Source organism: Triticum aestivum, chromosome 3D (genome assembly GCF_018294505.1).
Source record: "Triticum aestivum cultivar Chinese Spring chromosome 3D, IWGSC CS RefSeq v2.1, whole genome shotgun sequence".
NCBI lineage: Eukaryota > Viridiplantae > Streptophyta > Magnoliopsida > Poales > Poaceae > Triticum > Triticum aestivum.
Window position 1 is genome coordinate 76,609,938 of NC_057802.1, and position 13,430 is coordinate 76,623,367.

The following is a 13,430-nucleotide window of genomic DNA, read 5'->3' on the forward strand; positions in this document are numbered from 1 at the left end:
GAGCATCTCCTGCAGATCACTTCCGTAGGCTTTTTTGCTACGTTGGAGTGATGTAGCATTGTTACTTGTTGCATTCTAAGTGCTATCATGTTGTTAATTGCAGATTCGTGTGATTCTTGTTTTGCTTGCCATTTGCAAACCGTGCATCCGTTTCCGGTGATCTTTATATCGATTTCGACCAAAATCATCTCATCTTTCCAGTGGCATGCTTGGTTTGCCAAGTTACTGCCTTGTTCATCATTTTCATTCCGAAGCACGCATATGCATCGCATATCATATCTTGCATATCATTCATGTATTGCATCATGTTGCTTGTGCATTTCCCGTGATTGATTGTGGTTCCATTGCTTGTGTTCTTGTCTTGGGTAGAGCCGGGAGACGAGTTCGTGAACGAGGAACCTGTTGAGTACGCTTACGAGGATCAAGATTTCGACAACTCTGAGAACCTTGTAGGCAAGATGACCACCCCTCGAAAGCACTTCTATCTTTGCTTTGCTAGTTGTTCGTTCTATTGCCATGCTGTGCTACCTACCACTTGCTATATCATGCCTCCCATATTGCCATGTCAGCCTCTAACCATCCTTTCCTAGCAAACCGTTGTTTGGCTAAGTTACCGCTTTTGCTCGGCCCTTCTTATAGCGTTGTTAGTTGTAGGTGAAGTTGAAGTTCGTTCCATGTTGGAACATGGATATTTTGGAATATCACAATATCTCTTATTATATTAATGCATCTATATATTTGGTAAAGGGTGGAAGGCTCGGCCTTATGCCTGGTGTTTTGTTCCACTCTTGCTGCCCTATGTTTCTGTCTTACCGGTATTATGTTCCTTGAGTTTGCGTTCCTTACGCGGTTGGGTGATTTATGGGACCCCCTTGAAAGTTCGGCTTGAATAAAACTCCTCCAGCAAGGCCCAACTTTGGTCTTACCATTTTCCACCTAAGCTTTTTCCCCCCGGTTTTCGCGAGCCCGAGGGTCATCTTATTTTAACCCCCGGGCCAGTGTTCCTCCGAGTGCTGGTCCAAACTAGAGCATCGTGCGGGACCGTCCCTTGGCAACTTGGTTATGTTGGTACCTGTATGCTTTGCTTATCCGGTGTGCCCTGAGAACGAGATATGTGCAGCTCCTATCAGGATTTGTCGGCACATTCGGGCGGCTTTGCTGGTCTTGTTTTACCATTGTCGAAATGTCTTGTAAACCGGGATTCTGAGACTGATCGGGTCTTTTCGGGAGAAGGTTTATCCTTCATTGACCATGAGAGCTTATAATGGGCTAAGTTGGGACACCCCTGCAGGGTATTATCTTTCGAAAGCCGTGCCCGCGGTTATGAGGCAGATGGGAATTTGTTAATGTCCGGTTGTAGAGAACTTGCCACTTGACCCAGTTCAAATACATCAACTGTGTGTGTAGCCGTGATGGTCTCTTCTCGGTGGAGTCCGGGGAGTGAACACAGTTTGAGTTATGTTTGACGTAAGTAGGAGTTCAGGATCACTTCTTGGTCATTACTAGTTGACGACCATTCCATTGCTTCTCTTCTCGCTCTCATTTGCATATGTTAGCCACCATATATGCTTAGTGCCTGCTGCAGCTCCACCTCTTTACACCATCCTTTCCTATAAGCTTAAATAGTTTTGATCTCGCGGGTGTGAGATTGCTGAGTCCTCGTGACTCACAGATTCTACCAAAACAGTTGCAGGTGCCGACGATGCCAGTGCAGATGATGAGATCGACCTCAAGTGGGAGTTCGATGAGGAACATGGTCGTTACTATGTGTCTTTTCCTGATGATCAGTAGTGGAGCGCAGTTGGGACGATCGGGGATCTAGCATTTGGGTTTATCTTATTTTCATTTGGATCTTGACTGTACTCGGTCTATGTATGGATTTTGGATGATGTATGAATTATATCTATGTATTGTGTGAAGTGGCGATTGTAAGCCAACTCTCGTTATCCCATTCTTGTTCATTCCATGGGATTGTGTGAAGGTGACCCTTCTTGCGACAAAACCACAATGCGGTTATGCCTCTAAGTCGTGCCTCGACACGTGGGAGATATAGCCACATCGTGGACGTTACAAGTTCGTATCAGAGCCATCCCCGACTTAGGAGCCCCCTGCTTGATCAAATCGCTGGCGTTGTTGAGTCTAGAACAAAAATGTTTTGAGTCTTAGGATTATATATATCATAGAGTAGGATTCTTTTTACTCCTCAGTCCCTTCGTCGCTCTGGTGAGGTCTCCTGACTTAGAAGTTTTGACTCTTCTCTCCTCAAATTTCACTAAATGTTTTTTAGGATCACGCGGGTATCTTAGAATCGTTCCGATGGTTTTGTGACGAGAACATTGTTCTTGGTGCCTCCTGACATTTAGGGGTTGTGGCAGTGTCCCGGGGAGTTGAGCTCCGAGGTGTTGTCATCACAATTTTATCGTTGCAGTTCTGGAATACCTGAGTTTCACCGACATCGAAATCTCTTTTATGCAGTTGTTGGTGAGATCACCTCGACGCCACCGAGTACTGGGGCGGGAGTTCGGGAGTATTTCCATAACTCGTATAACGGATGTTTTTCGAAGGTTGAGGTACACGATTTCCGAAGTTTCTTGGTTACGTGTTGACGGATGGATACAGCTGGATCTAGGGATTGCTAGTTTGGGTGATATATTTTGTGTCCCCTGTATCCCCAACACCAGATTGCATAACCAGAAAGTTTCGGGAGTTTATAAGTGGGAATTCAAGTAGCTCTTAGGATATGTTTCCGACAGATGCATGATATGAGATTGGGGTTCAACGTCTAGTGGTCCGGCTTTCCACGGTTGGTTTTACAGTGGTCTCGTAGTGTCTTAAAGAGTCCTTGGCTATGCCGACTCGGGGACGCTTCGTATGTCATGTGCACTGCCTTGTACATGATGGTGCTGTACGATCGAGCCCGTGTGGGCCCCACCATGAAAACTTCGGACGAAATCTCTATCATATGTTTGTTCCGGCTTAATCTGCAAGCCAATACTTTGTTTTGTTTTGAATTGTGGTATTCGAGTTGCTTCAAAGTCAAATGTTGATTCCATACCTTTTTCTAAGTGTCTTCTCACCTTAATGGAAGTGTGATGATTTACTACGGAATTCATTCGTTCATCCTCGTTCGAATGTTTATTGTGAAGACTATATGTTGCAATTTCTATCCGTTGATTCAATTTGACTATCTGTCTATCAAGATGCTAACGGATGTCACCCTCTTTAGGATGGCTCCACCAACGCGTCAGAATCCAGAACGCAATGATGGGAGTCAGGCGAACCCTCCGCCACCACCTCCACCTCCGGAGGCATGGCAAGCTATCATGGCAGCCACCAACGCCAATGCTCAGATGATTCTGCAACTCTTGCAAGAACGCACCCAAGGGCAAGGCAATCAAGGAAATCAAGGCCAGGGCAACAATCAGTCTCACTTCACTACCCTCAACCAGTTTCTTGCAAATCAGCCCAAGTCTTTCAGCTACTGTGCCGAGGCCATGGATGCCGATGATTGGCTCGTGGACATCAACAAGCATTTTGAATGTAGCAATGTCAGGCCTGAGGACTATGTCAAGTTCGCTTCTTTTCAACTCAAGGACCAAGCTGCTGATTGGTATCAACAATACAAAGATTCCAAAGGAGGTCGTGTGATCACTTGGACTGACTTCTGTCGGGATTTCAAAGCGCACCACATTCCACAAGGTGTTGTTGAGAGCAAGCGTGAGGAGTTCCGCAATCTCAAGCAAGGCAACATGTCTGTGTATCAATTCAATATCCAGTTTCAGAAACTTGCTCGCTTCGCTAAACAAGACGTTCCTGATGAAAAGAGCATGATCTATCATTTTAGAGGTGTCCTTAGAGAGGATCTGCAGTTAGCTCTCGTTCTTGTTGAGCCTACTCAGTTTGATCAATTCTACAATATGGCACTGAAGCAAGAGGCTGCTCAGCTCAAGTGTGAGGCTTCTAAGAAGAGAGTCAGAGACGCAGTTCAGTCTTCTTCTTCCTCACTAGTGGCTGCTAAGCAACAGAAGTTCTGGTTCCCTCCTCCTCCTACGTTTCGTCAGCCTTACCAGCAGAAGAACAAAGGTGGCCATGGATCTTCCCACTCTTCCAACTCTGGCTATCAGAACAAGTCTCAGAATCAAGCTCCAAAGTCCAATGCTCCTTATCACCATCCACTCTCAGAGGTGACTTGCAACAAGTCTCAGCAGAAAGGTCACTATGCTAACAAGTGCTTCAACCAAAGGCGCCTTCCACCTCCTCCTCCTATGAGATCTTCCAGCAATGCAGTGGTCAAGTATAATCCAAAGTCTGCTAAGGTGAACATGATGAATGCAGCTCAAGCAGAGGAATCTACTGATGTGATAATGGGTAATCTCTCAGTTAATGATATTCCTGCAAAAGTCTTATTTGATACTGGTGCATCGCTTTGTTTCATGTCGAGATCGTTCTTTGCAAAGAATGATTTTACTTGGTCTTATCTAGATAAACCATTGGGTGTTGTTTCTCCGGGGAAGTCAATGAGAGCCAACTCGATAGTTCCGGATGTTTCCATCAAGATGGGGAACTATAAATTTCTGTCTTCTCCAGTTGTTCTTGGTGACTCAGATATTGATCTTATTCTCGGGATGGACTGGCTTTCTAAGCACAAGGCTCAACTTGATTGTGCTGCCAGGGAAATTCAATTGACACACTCTTCTGAGGATGTTATCATTTATGCTGCTCGTGATGAAACCATTCGGTTATTTTCTCTCAATGACAAGGGCGAGTTGAATGCCATCTCTCAAATTCTAGTCGTTTGTGAGTACCAGGATGTCTTTCCAGAAGAGCTTCCGGGTATGCCTCCTCACCGGCCAGTTGAGTTCGTTATCGATCTTGAGCCCGGCACTGAACCCGTTTGCAAGCGTCCATACAAGCTTGGACCCAAGGAGCTAAAGGAATTGAAGAAACAGCTCGATGAACAAGAGCGTCTGGGTTTGATCAGACCGAGTTCATCTCCATGGGGTTGTGGTGTTCTTTTTGTCCAGAAGAAGGATGGCACGGACCGACTTTGTGTCGACTACCGTCCATTGAACAAGAAGACAATCAAGAACAAGTATCCACTTCCCAACATCAATGAGCTATTCGAGCAACTCAAAGGTGACAAAGTATTCTCCAAGCTTGACCTTTGTATGGGTTATCATCAGATTCGCATTCATGAAGAAGATATTCCCAAGACAACATTCAGAACAAGCTTTGGTTATTATGAATATACTGTCATGTCTTTCGGCCTTGTCAATGCTCCTCCAACATTTTCTCGGATGATGAATTTCATCTTCAACCCCTATACCAATGAATTCTTCCTGGTGTATCTCGATGATATCTTGGTCTTCTCCAAGAATAAGAAGGATCATGCCAAACATTTGCGATTGGTGCTCGACAAGCTTAGAGAGTATCAATTTTATGCGAAGTTTTCCAAATGTGAGTTTTGGCTTGATGAAGTTCTTTACCTTGGTCATATCATCTCTGCCAAGGGCATCGCTATTAATCCCGAGAAGGTGTCCGCAATTGTGAATTGGGAAACTCCTCAGAATGCCAAGCAGCTTCGCAGTTTTCTTGGTCTTGCAAGCTATTGCCGAAGATTCGTTGAGAATTTCTCTAAGATTGCAAAGCCTCTTTCCAACCTCCTCCAGAAGCATGTGAAGTATGTCTGGTCTCCTGAGTGTGACGTTGCTTTCAACACTCTCAAAGAGAAACTCGTCACAGCTCCTGTCTTAACTCCTCCTGACGAATCCAAGCCATTTGAAGTTTTCTATGATGCTTCTCTTCAAGGTCCCGGTGCTGTGTTAATGCAAGAGAAGAAAGTTGTGGCCTATACCTCTCGTTAGTTGAAGCCCAACGAAAAGAACTACCCCACTCACGATCTTGAGTTGGCGGCAGTTGTCCATGCATTGATAACATGGAGACATCTCTTGTTGGGAAGACAAGTGGACATATTCACCAATCACAAGAGTCTCAAGTACATCTTCACTCAGCCCAACCTCAACCTCAGGCAGACTCGATGGGTCGAAATGATTCAAGAGTACAATCCGAGTATTGAATATACTCCAGGCAAAGCCAATGTCATTGCAGATGCTTTGAGCAGGAAGGCTTATTGCAATAGCTTAATTCTCAAGCCATTCCAACCGGGTCTTTGTGAAGCTTTCCGCAAGCTAAATCTCCAAGTTGTTCCTCAAGGCTTTCTTGACAACCTCATAGTCTCTCCTACTTTGGAAGATCAAATTTGTGAGGCACAACTCCTGGATACCATGGTGAAGAAGGTGAAACGTGGTATCGACAAGGGTCTTTCCAAATACAAGTGCTATCGCATTGATGACAGAGACACTTTATTCTTCGAGGACCGGACTGTGGTTCCTCAAGGTGATCTAAGGAAAGTCATAATGAACGAGGCGCACATTTCTCTTCTTTCCATTCATCCTGGAAGTACGAAGATGTACCATGACCTCAAGCAGTCGTATTGGTGGACTCGAATGAAGCGAGAAATCGCGCAATTCGTGAATGAATGTGATGTCTGTCGAAGAGTGAAAGTAGAACACCAACGACCAGCTGGTCTCCTCCAACCTCTTGCTATCCCAGAGTGGAAGTATGATCATATCGAAATGGACTTCGTGACTGGATTTCCAAAGTCCAAGCGCGGAAATGATGCTATCTTCGTTGTCATCGACAAGCTTTCTAAAGTGGCTCATTCCCTTCCAATCAAAGAGTCTATCACAGCAGCTCAGTTGGCAGAGCTATACACCTCTAGGATTGTCTCCTTGCACGGCATTCCACAATTGATTTCTTCAGATCGTGGAAGCATCTTCACCTCTAAGTTCTGGGACTCCTTCCAGAAGGCCATGGGCACCAACATTCGCTTCAGCACAGCTTTCCATCCTCAAACTGGTGGCCAAGTCGAGCGAGTCAATCAAATTCTTGAAGATATGCTCAGGGCTTGTGTCATTTCCTTTGGCATGAAATGGGAAGATTGTCTTCCATATGCCGAATTCTCCTACAACAACAGCTTCCAAGCAAGTTCGGACAAGGCCCCATTCGAGATCCTCTATGGCAGAAAGTGCCGTACTCCTCTCAATTGGTCAGAAACTGGTGAACGCCAACTTATTGGCAATGACTTAATCACAAAGGCTGAAGAAATGTGTAAAGTCATCCGTGAAAATCTCAAAGCCGCGCAATCGCGCCAGAAGAGTTACTATGATAGTAAGCATCGGGATGTGGCTTTCGAGATCGGAGACCATGTCTACCTCCGCGTCTCTCCAATGAAAGGCACTCGTCGCTTCGGTATCAAAGGGAAGCTTGCCCCTAGATACATGGGTCCTTTCAAGATCATTGGCAAAAGAGGCGACCTCGCCTATCAACTTGAGCTTCCTTCCAACTTCGCAAACGTGCACGATGTGTTCCACGTGTCACAGCTCCGCAAGTGCTTCAAGACGCCTGAGCGCACAATCAACTTCGAAGAGATTGACCTCCAAGAAGATCTGTCTTATCATGAGCACCCCGTTGCTATTCTTGAAGAAACTGAGCGCAAGACTCGCAAGAAGTCAATCAAATTCCTGAAAGTGAAGTGGTCACACCATTCCGATCGAGAATCCACCTGGAAACGCGAGGACCACCTCCGTTCCGAATATCCGGAGTTCTTTCAGTCCTAGATCTCGGGACGAGATCCTCTCGTAGTGGTGGAGTGTTGTAACACCCCGGATGTAACTTTCCATATTTGTAACTCCAACTCTTGCCATTTTCGGCTATGTGTTATGATATTCCCTTCGTGGTCGGGTTTTGTTTTTTTTGTTTTGCATTTTGTTCTTGTCATGCATCCCATATCATGTCATCATGTGCATTGCATTTGCATACGTGTTCGTCTCATGCATCCGAGCATTTTCCCCGTTGTCCGTTTTGCAATCCGGCACTCCCACCTCCTTCGGCGCACTCCTCTTGTTTCTTTTCGTGAGAGGGTGTTGAACGTTCTCAGAATGGACCGAGGCTTGTCAAGTGGCCTTGGTATAACACCGGTAGACCACCGGTGAAGTTTCGTTCCATTTGGAGGTCGTTTGGTACTCCAACGGTTAACCGGGCAACCGCAAAGTCCGTTTGTGTGTTGCAGCAAAACCCCTCCCTAAATAGCCCAAAACCCCTCTAAGTCACTTCCATGCTCTAGGTCGTTCGATCACGATCGTGTGGGCGAAAACCACACCTCATTTGGACTCTCCTAGCTCCCTCTACCTATATATTTGCACCTCCCCCCGAAAATCTCGGATCCCGAAACCCTAGTCCTCTCCCTCCGCGCGCCGGACCTGTCCGCCCGGCGCCGGACGAATCCGCGCCGCTGCGCCCCGCCACTCACAGCATGCCACGTGTCACTCCGCCGCCGCCCGTACTCTTGCCTTACATTACAAGTCTTGCCATAACGGCGGGTTATCACTACGGGCCTTAAGCCGCCTCCGGGACTTAAGCCCATTATTGATCCGCCATCCTCAAGCTTGGTACTGGGCTTCACGTGATGACCATTATGACGTAACCCGGCCCCTCCTGGGCGGGTGATTCTAATGGTCATATCCTCAACAGGTCCCGAGCCAGATCTGGATCGAGTCCTCGGGTTGACTTTTTCTCCCCTCTCCCGAAAATCCTCCAAGTCCTTTATTTTTCACAGTATATTGCTATGTTCATCGCATCATAACTCTCTGCATATAGCTCTGTTTTCACGTGTAATATATCAAAATGTTCGTATCGAGATTCTCTTCATTTCGTTCCATTGCACCATGTTCATTTGAGTCCATCTTGATGCCCAAATCTCTGGTGCAAGAGTGCTAGTTGCTGTTATCTGCTGTTACTTATCAGAACTTGGTGATTTGTTATTTTTGTTGCATTTAATCTGTGCATCTTATGGGCATGAGCTCTAAATGTGTTTTGTTGTATGCCATGCCATATTACCAGGGGTGTATGCCATGTATTTTTATGATCTCTTTGGTGGCTAGCACAAGCATGCAAACTAGGCTCCGTAATGTTTCTGCTCCAAGTCTGTGACTGCTGTTATTTTGTTGCTATGTATCCATGTGGCTACAGAGAGATCCATGCTGATTTTGGTGATGTTAAGTAAGGATGTTTTGTAGATATTGTTGTAATTGATCCATTCATGCCTTTGTTTGCAATTATGGAGTGCCATAGCATGACTCAATCTTGCTCTACTTTTGCTATAAAATATTTCTGGCAGATTGTTTACGTGTTACTCAATTTTGCCAAGCTTGTTGTAGTTGATCCATACATGCTATGTATTTGATCTTGCCATGGATAGCTTTATAAACATGCCATCTTGCTGTAGGTATGCTTGTTTTGTCATGCATTGCTTTGGGGTGAGTGCTTCAAGCTCACCAAGATGCCCTCATAATGTCTGTTTCTGCCATGCTCTGTTTTCTGCCGAGTCTGAAACCTGTTAACGAAACTTGCTATGTTTACATGGTTGCCATCATATCTTCTGTCCTTTTTGGCTTATGGTAAGTAAGGGACTTTTGTCATATGCATTTATTAGAATACTGCCATGCCTTGTTTTGCCATGTTAAGTTTCTGTAGCATGTTGTTTTCGTGCTCGGAACATTGCTACCTGATGCTGTTTCTGCCATGTCCAGTAATTTCTCTAAGTCTGTGAACCTGTTATCTTTTGCACTTTTTCCATGCCTGTTTGAACCTGCTGTGGTGTGAACTAGCCGTAGCTCAGTGTTCATCTTTTGTCGAGCATCTCCTGCAGTTCACTTCCGTAGGCTTTTTTGCTACGTTGGAGTGATGTAGCATTGTTACTTGTTGCATTCTAAGTGCTATCATGTTGTTAATTGCAGATTCGTGTGATTCTTGTTTTGCTTGCCATTTGCAAACCGTGCATCCGTTTCCGGTGATCTTTATATCGATTTCGACCAAAATCATCTCATCTTTCCAGTGGCATGCTTGGTTTGCCAAGTTACTGCCTTGTTCATCATTTTCGTTCCGGAGCACGCATATGCATCGCATATCATATCTTGCATATCATTCATGTATTGCATCATGTTACTTGTGCATTTCCCGTGATTGATTGTGGTTCCATTGCTTGTGTTCTTGTCTTGGGTAGAGCCGGGAGACGAGTTCGTGAATGAGGATCCTGTTGAGTACGCTTACGAGGATCAAGCTTTCGACAACTCTGAGAACCTTGCAGGCAAGATGACCACCCCTCGAAATCACTTCTATCTTTGCTTTGCTAGTTGTTCGTTCTATTGCCATGCTGCGCTACCTACCACTTGCTATATCATGCCTCCCATATTGCCATGTCAGCCTCTAACCATCCTTTCCTAGCAAACCGTTGTTTGGCTAAGTTACCGCTTTTGCTCAGCCCTTCTTATAGCGTTGTTAGTTGCAGGTGATGTTGATGTTTGTTCCTTGTTGGAACATGGATATTTTGGAATATCACAATATCTCTTATTATATTAATGCATCTATATATTTGGTAAAGGGTGGAAGGTTCGGCCTTATGCCTGGTGTTTTGTTCCACTCTTGCAGCCCTATGTTTCTGTCTTACCGGTATTATGTTCCTTGAGTTTGCGTTCCTTACGCGGTTGGGTGATTTATGGGACCCCCTTGACAGTTCGCCTTGAATAAAACTCCTCCAGCAAGGCCCAACTTTGGTTTTACCATTTGCCACCTAAGCTTTTTCCCCCGGGTTTTCGCGAGCCCGAGGGTCATCTTATTTTAACCCCCTGGCCAGTGTTCCTCTGAGTGCTGGTCCAAACTAGAGCACCGTGCGGGACCGTCCCTTGGCAACTTGGGTTATGTTGGTACCTGTACGCTTCGCTTATCCGGTGTGCCCTGAGAACGAGATATGTGCAGCTCCTATCGGGATTTGTCGGCACAGTCGGGCGGCTTTGCTGGTCTTGTTTTACCATTGTCGAAATGTCTTGTAAACCGGGATTCCGAGACTGATCGGGTCTTTCCGGGAGAAGGTTTATCGTTCGTTGACCGTGAGAGCTTATAATGGGCTAAGTTGGGACACCCCTGCAGGGTATTATCTTTCGAAAGCTGTGCCCACGGTTATGAGGCAGATGGGAATTTGTTAATGTCCGGTTGTAGAGAACTTGCCACTTGACCCAGTTAAAATACATCAACTATGTGTGTAGCCGTGATGGTCTCTTCTCGGCGGGGTCCGGGGAGTGAACACGGTTTGAGTTATGTTTGACGTAAGTAGGAGTTCAGGATCACTTCTTGGTCATTACTAGTTGACGACCGTTCCGTTGCTTCTCTTCTCGCTCTCATTTGCGTATGTTAGCCACCATATATGCTTAGTGCCTACTGCAGCTCCACCTCTTTACACCATCCTTTCCTATAAGCTTAAATAGTTTTGATCTCGCGGGTGTGAGATTGCTGAGTCCTCGTGACTCACAGATTCTACCAAAACAGTTGCAGGTGCTAACGATGCCAGTGCAGATGATGAGATCGACCTCAAGTGGGAGTTTGATGAGGAACGTGGTCGTTACTATGTGTCTTTTCCTGATGATCAGTAGTGGAGCCCAGTTGGGACGACCGGGGATCTAGCATTTGGGTTTATCTTATTTTCATTTGGATCTTGACCGTACTCGGTCTATGTGTGGATTTTGGATGGTGTATGAATTATATTTATGTATTGTGTGAAGTGGCGATTGTAAGCCAACTCTCGTTATCCCATTCTTGTTCATTACAAGGGATTGTGTGAAGGTGACCCTTCTTGCGACAAAACCATAATGTGGTTATGCCTCTAAGTCGTGCCTCGACACGTGGGAGATATAGCCGCATCATGGACGTTACACATGAATTATATACTTTAACCTTAGTTGCCTCCACTCCGGTCATGTAGTTTGCAAGGTAATCATCAGTAAATAGCTTCGGAAACCACTGAAAAGAGAAAAATATCAGATACTGAGGTCTAATAGAGTAACTTGTTGGGGGCAGGGGGAAAAGGCAACACATTGATTACCATCCTAAAGTTCACTGTTGTCTTCGACAAAGTGTAAATAAAGAGCTTAATTCCAATCACCCATTTCTTTTGCCTAACAATCTTTCTTAGTTTCCTCACTTGATGCTTGTTCATGAATATCTCATTGCCCCATACGCAAAAGGGATCGAAGCGTGGATCAGTACACCTCATATATGTGAAGGAAATATACCCTAGAGGCAATAATAAAGTTATTATTTATTTCCTTATATGATGATAAATATTTATTATTCATGCTAGAATTGTATTAACTGGAAACATAATACATGTGTGAATACATAGACAAACAGAGTGTCACTAGTATGCCTCTACTTGACTAGCTCGTTGGTCAAAGATGGTTATGTTTCCTAGCCATAAACATGAGTTGTCATTTGATTAACGGGATCACATCATTAGGAGAATGATGTGATTGACTTGACCCATTCCGTTAGCTTAGCACTCGATCGTTTAGTATGTTGCTATTGCTTTCTTCATGACTTATACATGTTCCTATGACTATGAGATTATGCAACTCCCGTTTACCGGAGGAACACTTTGTGTGCAACAAACGTCACAACGTAACTAGGTGATTATAAAGGTGCTCTACAGGTGTCTCTAAAGGTACTTCTTGGGTTGGCGTATTTTGAGATTAGGATTTGTCACTCCGATTGTCGGAGAGGTATCTCTGGGCCCTCTCGGTAATGCACATCACTTAAGCCTTGCAAGCATTGCAACTAATGAGTTTGTTGCGGGATGATGTATTACGGAACGAGTAAAGAGACTTGCCGGTAACGAGATTGAACTAGGTATTGAGATACCAAAGATCGAATCTCGAGCAAGTAACATACCGATGACAAAGGGAACAACGTATGTTGTTATGCGGTCTGATCGATAAAGATCTTCGTAGAATATGTGGGAGCCAATATGAGCATCCAGGTTACGCTATTGGTTATTGACCGGAGACGTGTCTCGGTCATGTCTACATAGTTCTCGAACCCGTAGGGTCCGCACGCTTAAATTTTTCATGACAGTTATATTATGAGTTTATACGTTTTGATGTACCGAAGGTTGTTCGGAGTCCCGGATGTGATCACGGACATGACGAGGAGTCTCGAAATGGTCGAGACATGAAGATTGATATATTGGAAGCCTATGTTTGGATATCGGAAGTGTTCCGGGTGAAATCGGAATTTTACCGGAGTACCGGGAGGTTACTGGAACCCCCCGGGGGCTTAATGGGCCATAGTGGGCCTTAGTGGAAGAGAGGAGAGGCGGCCAGGGCAGGGCCGCGCGCCCCTCCCCCTAGTCCGAATATGACAAGGAGAGGGGGGCGGCGCCCCCCCTTTCCTTCCTCTCTCCCTCTTGTTTCCCCCTCCACTCCTAGTCCAACGAGGAAAAGGGAGGGAGTCCTACTCCCGGTGGGAGTAGGACTCCTCCT